This window comes from Abramis brama (assembly GCF_963993115.1).
Source record: "Abramis brama genome assembly, chromosome: 18".
NCBI lineage: Eukaryota > Metazoa > Chordata > Actinopteri > Cypriniformes > Leuciscidae > Abramis > Abramis brama.
This window is the reverse complement of record NC_139980.1, coordinates 35,999,557-36,008,164: the sequence shown is the minus strand read 5'-3', so window position 1 is coordinate 36,008,164 and position 8,608 is coordinate 35,999,557. Positions and strand designations below refer to the sequence as shown.

General features: G+C 38.2%; 1 protein-coding gene and 1 long non-coding RNA gene across 3 annotated transcripts in view; one reads left to right on the top strand and one right to left on the bottom strand.

Annotated features, from left to right (window-relative positions):
* The window catches only part of pak5 (p21 protein (Cdc42/Rac)-activated kinase 5), a 69,815-nt gene extending 67,719 nt beyond the window's left edge, over positions 1-2,096 (bottom strand). For both annotated transcript variants that reach the window (XM_084090230.1, XM_084090232.1), the window contains exon 1: positions 1,951-2,096. The gene's annotated coding sequence lies outside the window, so the exon portion shown is untranslated. The remainder of the gene's footprint in view (positions 1-1,950) is intronic.
* A 4,487-nt stretch (positions 2,097-6,583) lies between these two features.
* On the top strand, positions 6,584-7,993 carry LOC311069072. Its single transcript, XR_014603470.1, has 2 exons — positions 6,584-6,886; positions 7,524-7,993. It is a non-coding gene; the product is annotated as an uncharacterized lncRNA (long non-coding RNA).
* Positions 7,994-8,608: the final 615 nt, after the last annotated feature.

The window sequence follows — 8,608 nt, the reverse complement described above, 5'->3', positions numbered from 1 at the left end:
AGATGGGATCATTAAATCATTAAACCAGTAGGTGGCGACAAGTGACTGTTAAAAATGTGTTTGTCATTGAATCATTCATTCAAAAGATTCGTTCAAAACCCTGATTCATCCAGTAATGAAACAAGTGACGTCTTTATGAGTGATAGCCTGGTTAAAACCAGACCATTCTCAGTAGTAACTGAGTTATGGTCTGGCAAAGCTCCATAGACAAATCATTTCCAAAGGGGCGTCACCAACGGACGTCGCTCAAATGCCTCTGGGCGCAGTTGGATAGACCTTAAACCAATCAGAGCGATCGTCATCGTGTAAAGCCATATGCTGCGTCCCAATTTGCCTAAGTTACACTACGCCATAAAAGTATGTACTCTTTTTGTGAAGAAAAGGTATTTACTTTTGAATGTGTAGCAAAAAAGTAGGCAAGCTTTGGGACATACTACTTAGTCATCTTTATCGTCATCTTTATCATCTCTATTAAATCTAATTTAATTTCCTACCGTTTCGGAGAGAAATGTAGAAGCACGTTCATCTGCCAGTGGGTCTTTCATGGAGACTGTCCTCATGTGTTTGCAATTTGAATATAATAATGCATTTAAAAGTTGAACGACGTCACTCAAATGCCTCTGGGCGCAATTGGATAGACCTAAAACCAATCAGAGCGATCGTCATTGTGTAAAGCCCGCCTCAACGTTTCTGATTGGTGCCGCGATTTCGACAGCATGGAAATGGGCTTGAATGAGCTCTTTGCCAGACTTACTTCTCGAGTAAATCTGAATTTGCCGGAAGTTGTCTGGGTTTTCCCAGGCTATATGAGTGAGTCATTGAATCATTCATTCAAGAGATTTGTTCAAAAACCCTGATTCATTCAAGAATCATGATCTCTTTTTAAAACATAAAATCATGTTTCTGATTGTGTCCAGAATCGTGCAGCTCTACTATAATCCCCCCCCCCCCGATCACTTTCTCTGAGTTTATACTGTGTTCAGTTATAATAACAGTGATGGTTTGTGTCTGATAGATTACACAGCTCCTGCAAAACTGTCAAATATGATCCTTATACTGTAATCATTAGGAGCAGAAGTTGTGATTGTTACCTAACATATTTTGTTTCACTGAATACATGACGATAACATAACATGTTCTATATGAATATTATAACTGTATATCTGACACACTCGTCTCTGGTTGACAGCAGAAGACTTACTAAACAAGCATTTTCCATAAAGCTACTTTGAAATAATATGTATTGTGAAAGGTGATATAGAAATACTGAATCATCACGTTTTTATCTGTAATTAGTTGTGTTAAGATGAAGAAAAATCATAAATGATCAAGCTGAGTGTTCAGTTTGACCCTGACGCTATAAAGCACGTGTTCCTGCTGTAATAGTGATGACTAAACACGCACAGATGGATCTGTTACTCAGTATTTGTGGTTTAATTGTAGGTTTGACAGAATCAGATCCGGTGTGTGACAGACAGAAGCTCACACACTCTCACCATCAACACAACCTCGTCAATGATGAAGCTGACCTCATCAGGTCAGAGCAGCTCACGTTACAGTGCGTGATGACGTCATCACACACATCATCAAGAAGACACGATCATCATTACAGCATAAAAAGTCATCATTACGGTTTACCAAAGCATTTTTTCTTATGTGTTGGAAACGGGCTTCCGTAGATCACAGCCAGTAGTGTAGAGCTATTGTCGTGAATTCCGAAACGAGGCCATTATTAATGACACTGTATCACTCCTGCAGCAGCAACTACATGACAAGCATCTGCAGTAACACACACACACGCACGCACACACACATGTAATCATGCAGGCGCGCGCCGCTGTCCTCGGTGCTGAAGCTCGTGCACGAGACTGATCTTATGCATTAGCAGCGAATCGCATCCAATCACGCGCCTGCTTGTTGCTAGGATAGACTGAAATGATGATTCCTCACCTTCTGTCGCTGGGAAGAGCCTCACATGTCCTGACACTGATGTGCTCCACTCCTGTGGGAATGTTATGTTGGGAATTATGATGTTATGTGGTTGTCCGTGCCATGTTATTCTCCGGGATTGATGCTGAGACTGCGCGCGCTACATCCGGGGCTGCTGGGAAATCACGGCACCTGACAGCCGATTCACTAATGCTACTATGACGGAGGCGGGGATCTGAATATTCATGAGCCGAACGTTCGCTTATTGGACGGGAGCAGCGTGACGTCAGCGTCAATGACTTAAAATTCAAAACAAGACTTGTCGATTGGAGGACGTAACGTAACGTCAGCACTGTCTAATTAATAATCATAAAGAAACCATTGCTATTGCATTTATTTTTACTCGTTTAACATTTGATTCATTGTATAAAATTACCACAAAAAAATTGTATAATAATCATAGTCTACGTTTTTTTTTTAAATAATCTGTCAACAGGAAAAATATTCGACAAAAGACTATAATATGACATCTGAAAAACTAAGAACTTAGAGAAAATATTCTAAAACGATTTAGAATAACGGAACATCTGCATTAACAATTATTTTTCAAATCTCGAAACTACATGGAAATTAAAAAAGAACAATATATAAAAGTGATTCATCCCGAGGAAAACGTTAAAAAAAGCTATCGCCAAAACTCATTCATTTTAACAATTTGGTCATTGTAACATGTTTATAGCACATTAGAGAGTGGCAGGGTGACGTTGAATTGTCTAATTGATAGTCGTAAAGAAACCTTTGCTATTGCATACATTTTTACTCGTTTAACCTTTGAATTTATAAAATTATACACGCAAAAAATGAGGGCTGGGTAAAAAATATCGATTTCTCGATTTTAATCGATTCTCATTTTTACAAACCGATATCGATTCTTAAATCCCAAGAATCGATTAGTCATCCTGTTTTCAGTTGATGAATGAATGTAACATGTAGTGTGCATCCCATCCAATAAATCGCAATAATCTTTGTGCTTTGTTACTATTGATATGAAACAATACATGTAGCGCCGCTGCGCTTGGGCGGCCCGAGTTCGAGTCCCGGCTCGTGGACCTTAATTTCCCGATCCCATCCTCCGTCTCTCCCACCTCACTTCCTGTCAACTCTCTACTGTCCTGTCCCAATAAAAAAAAGGCAAAAATCACCAACAATAAAAAAATATATTAAAAAGTACAACTTATCGAAGTCCGTATCATGTGACATGGAATCGCTCAATCAGTGTTTCAACCGTGGAAAGACGTCAGTAAATCAGCTTGTAAACAATGTCATGTAACATCACATTTACCTCAAAAAAACATATCCAGTGACCATAAACTCGTTAGTCAGCGAGAAATATTAACTCTTGAGAGGAGCATTTTGCTAAATATATGCACCATATTACATATTCATTATAATTTTTAATGTTCTTCAATTTCTAATGCATGTTTGAATAAATCTGGCAGGTTTTTATGACAGCCACCATTTAAATGTTTATATTTCATATAACTTTATTATTATAAAAATAAATAAAAGTGTAATTTAAGTGTTTGTATACAAATCAGTTAATTTCTACCTTCAGTATTATAGTAGGCTGATGAAGCCTATAGGCCACCACTGACTCCCACAGTTTACATCATTAGTTAAGAGATTTGTTTTCCTTGAGAAAATTTGCCTTGTACCTGATATCCAAAATAATCAATATTGAATCAAATCGAATCGGAATCGAAATAGAATTGCAAGCTTGTGAATTGAAATCGAATCGAATTGTGAAATTTGTGTCAATACCCAGCTCTAAAAAACATGGTTTGAAAAGTCATACATTTTTTTTCCAATCAGTCAACAAGAAAAATATATCTAACAAAAGACTATAATATAACAAATGAAGAACTAAGAACTTAAAGAAAATATTCTAGGACTGTTTTACGGAACATCTGCATTATTTTTCAAACCTCGAAACTACAGGCACACAACAATACAACAACATATAAAAGCGATTCATCCTGAGGAGAACATATAAAAGAAGCTATCGCCAAAACTCTTAATTTTAACATTTTGATCATTTTAAAATGCTTATAGCATTTGTGTCTAATTGATATTCATTAGCCAGGCCTTCGCCATTGGAGGGTTACTAAGCGGCGTCAGCCTAGCCTAATTAATATTCAGAAACGAGCCTTCGCCATTGGCCGGTATCAAGAGAACGCTGCATCGGTTGATTAATATTCGTGAACTCGGCGTAAGCCATTGGATAGTGACCTGGTGACGTCAGCGCAATGTAATTAATATGCATGAAGCGAACTTCACCATAGTAGGGGTTGTGATGATATCGATGCAATAATCCCTCAAGATTTCCAATCGTTACACATCTGGATTCGCTTCGTCGAATATGATGATGACGTCACACTTCCGCATGATTGAGATTCTGGGATTATAAACACAGACACACTGATTCCCTTCAGCGTTATTATTGTACACTTGTGGTGTTCCTGGTCAAAAATAGCTTGTATAACCACATATTGGATTCAATGTTTTGTTATCAATTTGTTTTAGGTTGTGTATTTTCTGGAACTGACCTGAGCTCATGGACCTCGATGCTGTGTTTAGTCTGTTTGTCTTTACTGGAGTAAATATGTTTGTGAAAGACTGTAGTATGATCACTTCTAAACATTTAAAACTGTTTAGGAATGAATTCAAGTATTCTGACAAAACAAAAAGCTTTAAAACAATATCTTTTTTAAAGCTTTTCAAATTGATCTAAGTAACTGCCCTAATATTATATTGCAGCTTTTATCACAGTATTTCTATTTTTTACATAGGCCTACATGTTCATTTTATATTTTAGCTGTTTTTGTTGTTATTCTTTGTTTTACATACTCTGAACTGCACCACAATGACTTTTTGTCTTGTACTTTTTGCAGTTGTCACGTACTTGTCTCTAATTGAACCAAATAAATAAAAAGTTTAAAAAGTATTCTGTAGGCTATGAGTGTAATGTGTGACAGAAGTACAGGCAGATCTTTTTTATGTCATTAGTGACTAATTTAATGTCATGCATGTCTTAATTTCTGTAAATAAACTACATGAAGCTTTTAATCAAGATGTTTTTATTTCGACCACTGAGTGGCAGCAGAATCATTCCTGAACGAGTTTACACACATCAGATCCGCGAATCTGAGGATCCCAGAGAACGGGGAACGTTCTGTCAAAGCTATCTGGTCTTTAATAATGTTCTCAAAACGTTAGCATAAAAAATTATTTATACATCATTCATAAAAGGGTTTTTTTCAAATGCTACTTGATTCAGAACATTCAGAGAACACTCAAAAGTAACGTTCCCATGTTTGAATAATGCTAAAATGGAATGTTTCCTCAACGTTCACATAACCAAGAAATTATTATTTTATTTTTTAAATTTATGTTTTGAACGTTCAGAGAACATTACGAAATACCGTTTTCACAACTTCACGGGAACACTGGACTGAGGCGTTCATCACAGACTCTGGAGTTTGGCAAGAAACTTTCTTCTGACCTGTGACCTCTGACCTGTGACCTGTGACCTGCAGCCAAACTCTACGGGTGCTTCTCAATGGCCCTGTCCCAAATGGCGCACTTCATGCGGACTTTCGGTCTCGTGGACTTGAATTGCGCGTGCTCGCTGAGTCTACGAGTCCGTAGGCCGTCCCATTCAGCATTTTACCGCTCTGAAGTGTGCTCAGCAGCGCCCCCTTTGTACCCTTGAAGCGGTCTTCCGCGAAGCCCGCATAGAAGCAGGCTTCACGCACTTTAACTACCCAGGAATCCTTGCGAAAGGCCAATCAGACAACAGATGGGACGAGATTTCACTCACGGATAATTGTTGACATGGCTGAGAAGAAAATATTACGGGTTTTATGACCTAAATGTACATTTTACCAGTTGTTACCTACAGTTTATACAAACATTATGGTCATCGACCAGTGGTTGATGTCTCAAACATAATAATAGCGTGTTTAATAATACGATCGTGTTATGATTCATTAAATAAATAGTACCGAATGTCAGGGCTTTACTGAGTCATATGTAAACATAGTATGAATATTGAAACCTGTAAATTGAAAAAATTATGTTTAAATTATGTTTTAAAATTGTAATCTTAGTTCAAATGGAACATTATGTAGCCTATTATTATGTACAACTGTAAACATCATTTAAATAAGCATGATATATCTATTGTTTAATGCCCAGGTGATATGCACAATATCAAAATATAGAACTGTAAAATTAGGATGTGTAGTTGACATGCAAATAAGACATCGGAGCGCAAAAATGTGATTTCTCCTGTCCAACAACAACCAGGCAGTTATTTCTGGAGTGCCGATCGAGTCTGTCCCAAAAATACCTCTCAATGCGCCCTCGTGGACTCGCGCCAAGGGCCCTATAGGTCTGCACTACATGACGTCACCAAAGTGTGGACTCTGAGGAAGTCCACAAGTCCGGAGTGTGCCATTTGGGACAGGGCCTATAGCTGTGTCCCAAAGTGAAGGCTGCGTCCTTGGAAGGCCGTATTTGAAGGCCGATTGCGTCACCGCGGCGAGACGAAACGTCACAGCGGCGCGACGAAGGACGTCCCAATTCAAAGGCTGCATCCTTGGAAGGTCGCATTTGAAGGCCGATTGCGTCACCGCGGCTCGATGAAGGCTGTCCCAATTCAGTTCTGCATCCTCCGAAGGCCGTGTTCGAAGGACGGTTGCGTCATCGCGCCGTGACGAAGGCTACCCTGATTCAAAAGCGACGCCAAATGCGCCCTTCGTTTCCCCGTGAAAAGAAGGATACATAAATGGACACTTAGCGGCCTATCCTACCCCATAAGTCATTGCGCGCCGTTGACGACAGGCCGGCGGCCGAGACTAGACATCGGTGGTGGACAGCAAATTCACATTTAAATGTAAGTAACGTTAGCCTGTTATGTTTTCATTTACTCAAAAAGCTAGCGAAACCACAGTTAAAGTTTATTATAAACTTCATCTTAACTCCTTCGTCATCATTGCATGGCTTCATTTGTCAGGTAGTTTTAGGCAAAACTTGTGGTAATAAAGTTATTAGTTAAACGACCTATTTGCACTTGTCTATCTCACTTGTGTATTATAAGAAATATCACTCACCCTAAAGCCTAAAACAACCAACCCCCAAATTTGGTTTTTAATGTTGGTCTAAATTGGTCTTGTGTCATATTTTGCAGTGTTAACAATGCACTTAAGATTGCACCCCTGTGTTAAGTACCCTTTTCTGCTTTTTTAGAACAATTCAGGGAAAAATGGGTCTGGGCCCTGGGGTATGTAACTCCCATACAGGCACAAAATAATATATATATATATATATATATATATATATATATATATATATATATATATATATATTATTTTGTGCCTGTATGGGAGTTACATTCCCCAGACCCATTTTTATATGGGTATATAATTTTATATATATAAGAAAATTAATACACACATCTTTGCTGAAATGTATTGTGCTGTTGTATTGTGCTGTTGTTGTTAACAAGCCATGGTTAATTTGCTCTGCCTTAGTGTCCTGGGACAGGAGAGGGTGTGAGTGGGAAACCCACTGCTGAAACTTGGCCCTGGTTTGTCCTCATGGATGAGGTGTTGGGACAGAGGCGTTGCACCAACCCCCTGTCCTCATGGCCTCAATCCCTGAGGACAGACCAGGGCCGAGTTCAGCAGTGTGTGACCAAGAAGAGGAGGAGGCAGGACCAGCACCAGCACCAGCACCACGAAGAAGGCGAGACAGAGAGGACGAGTTTTTGGACTTGATTAGAGAAGACATGGGACTGCAGAGGCGAGGAGAGCACTGGAGAGTAGGGAGAGGATGGACAGGCTGTTTTCTCTTCTTGAAAGAATTATTGAGAAATATATATATATATTCTTGTTTAACTTTTTTTTCACCTATATTTTTTAAAAGGAAAAAAAAATCTGTACATTTATTTATTTTTATGCAACTTTAAATGTGTAAATAAAAGAGAATTCATTGCTCTGGACATTGTTTATTTTTGTAATGATAGTCATAATTTCTACATGAAACAAATTTTTCTATAACTTTTTTCCCCCCAACTATTTACAACATACGTTAAACATATCAAATTCAACATAAACATTTAAATTTACAGTACATAAAATAAGAAAAATGATGTAGACTTTTATTCAGCTGAGTGGGAGACCCTGGTGTGCTGCTGGGATGGGCTCCACAATAGAGATCCTGGTAAGGCCTCCTGCTGGTGGGACATCATCTGGGATGGTCTCCAGAGTGTTTGACTGCATATTTTCACTATCCACTAAGTTGTCTACTGACAGGTTTGCAGGGCTGACTCATGGAATAAATATTGAGATACTTTATTACACTAAAGTACTTTTAATAACCACTAATACCACACTGGCGAAAAACTACTAGTCATATATTTTAAACCTTAGTTAAGCAATTTTTTTTTTTTTTTTTTTCATTATCTTGCATACTCTAATGTACTTAAGGTATCAAGAGTAAAAGTAAAGGAATTCTGCATTTCTATTACTGCATGTTGCATTTTACTTAAGAATATTTTCAAGGTTGATACATTTAAACAATATACTTTTGTGTAGATGAATGTAAAACAATGCAT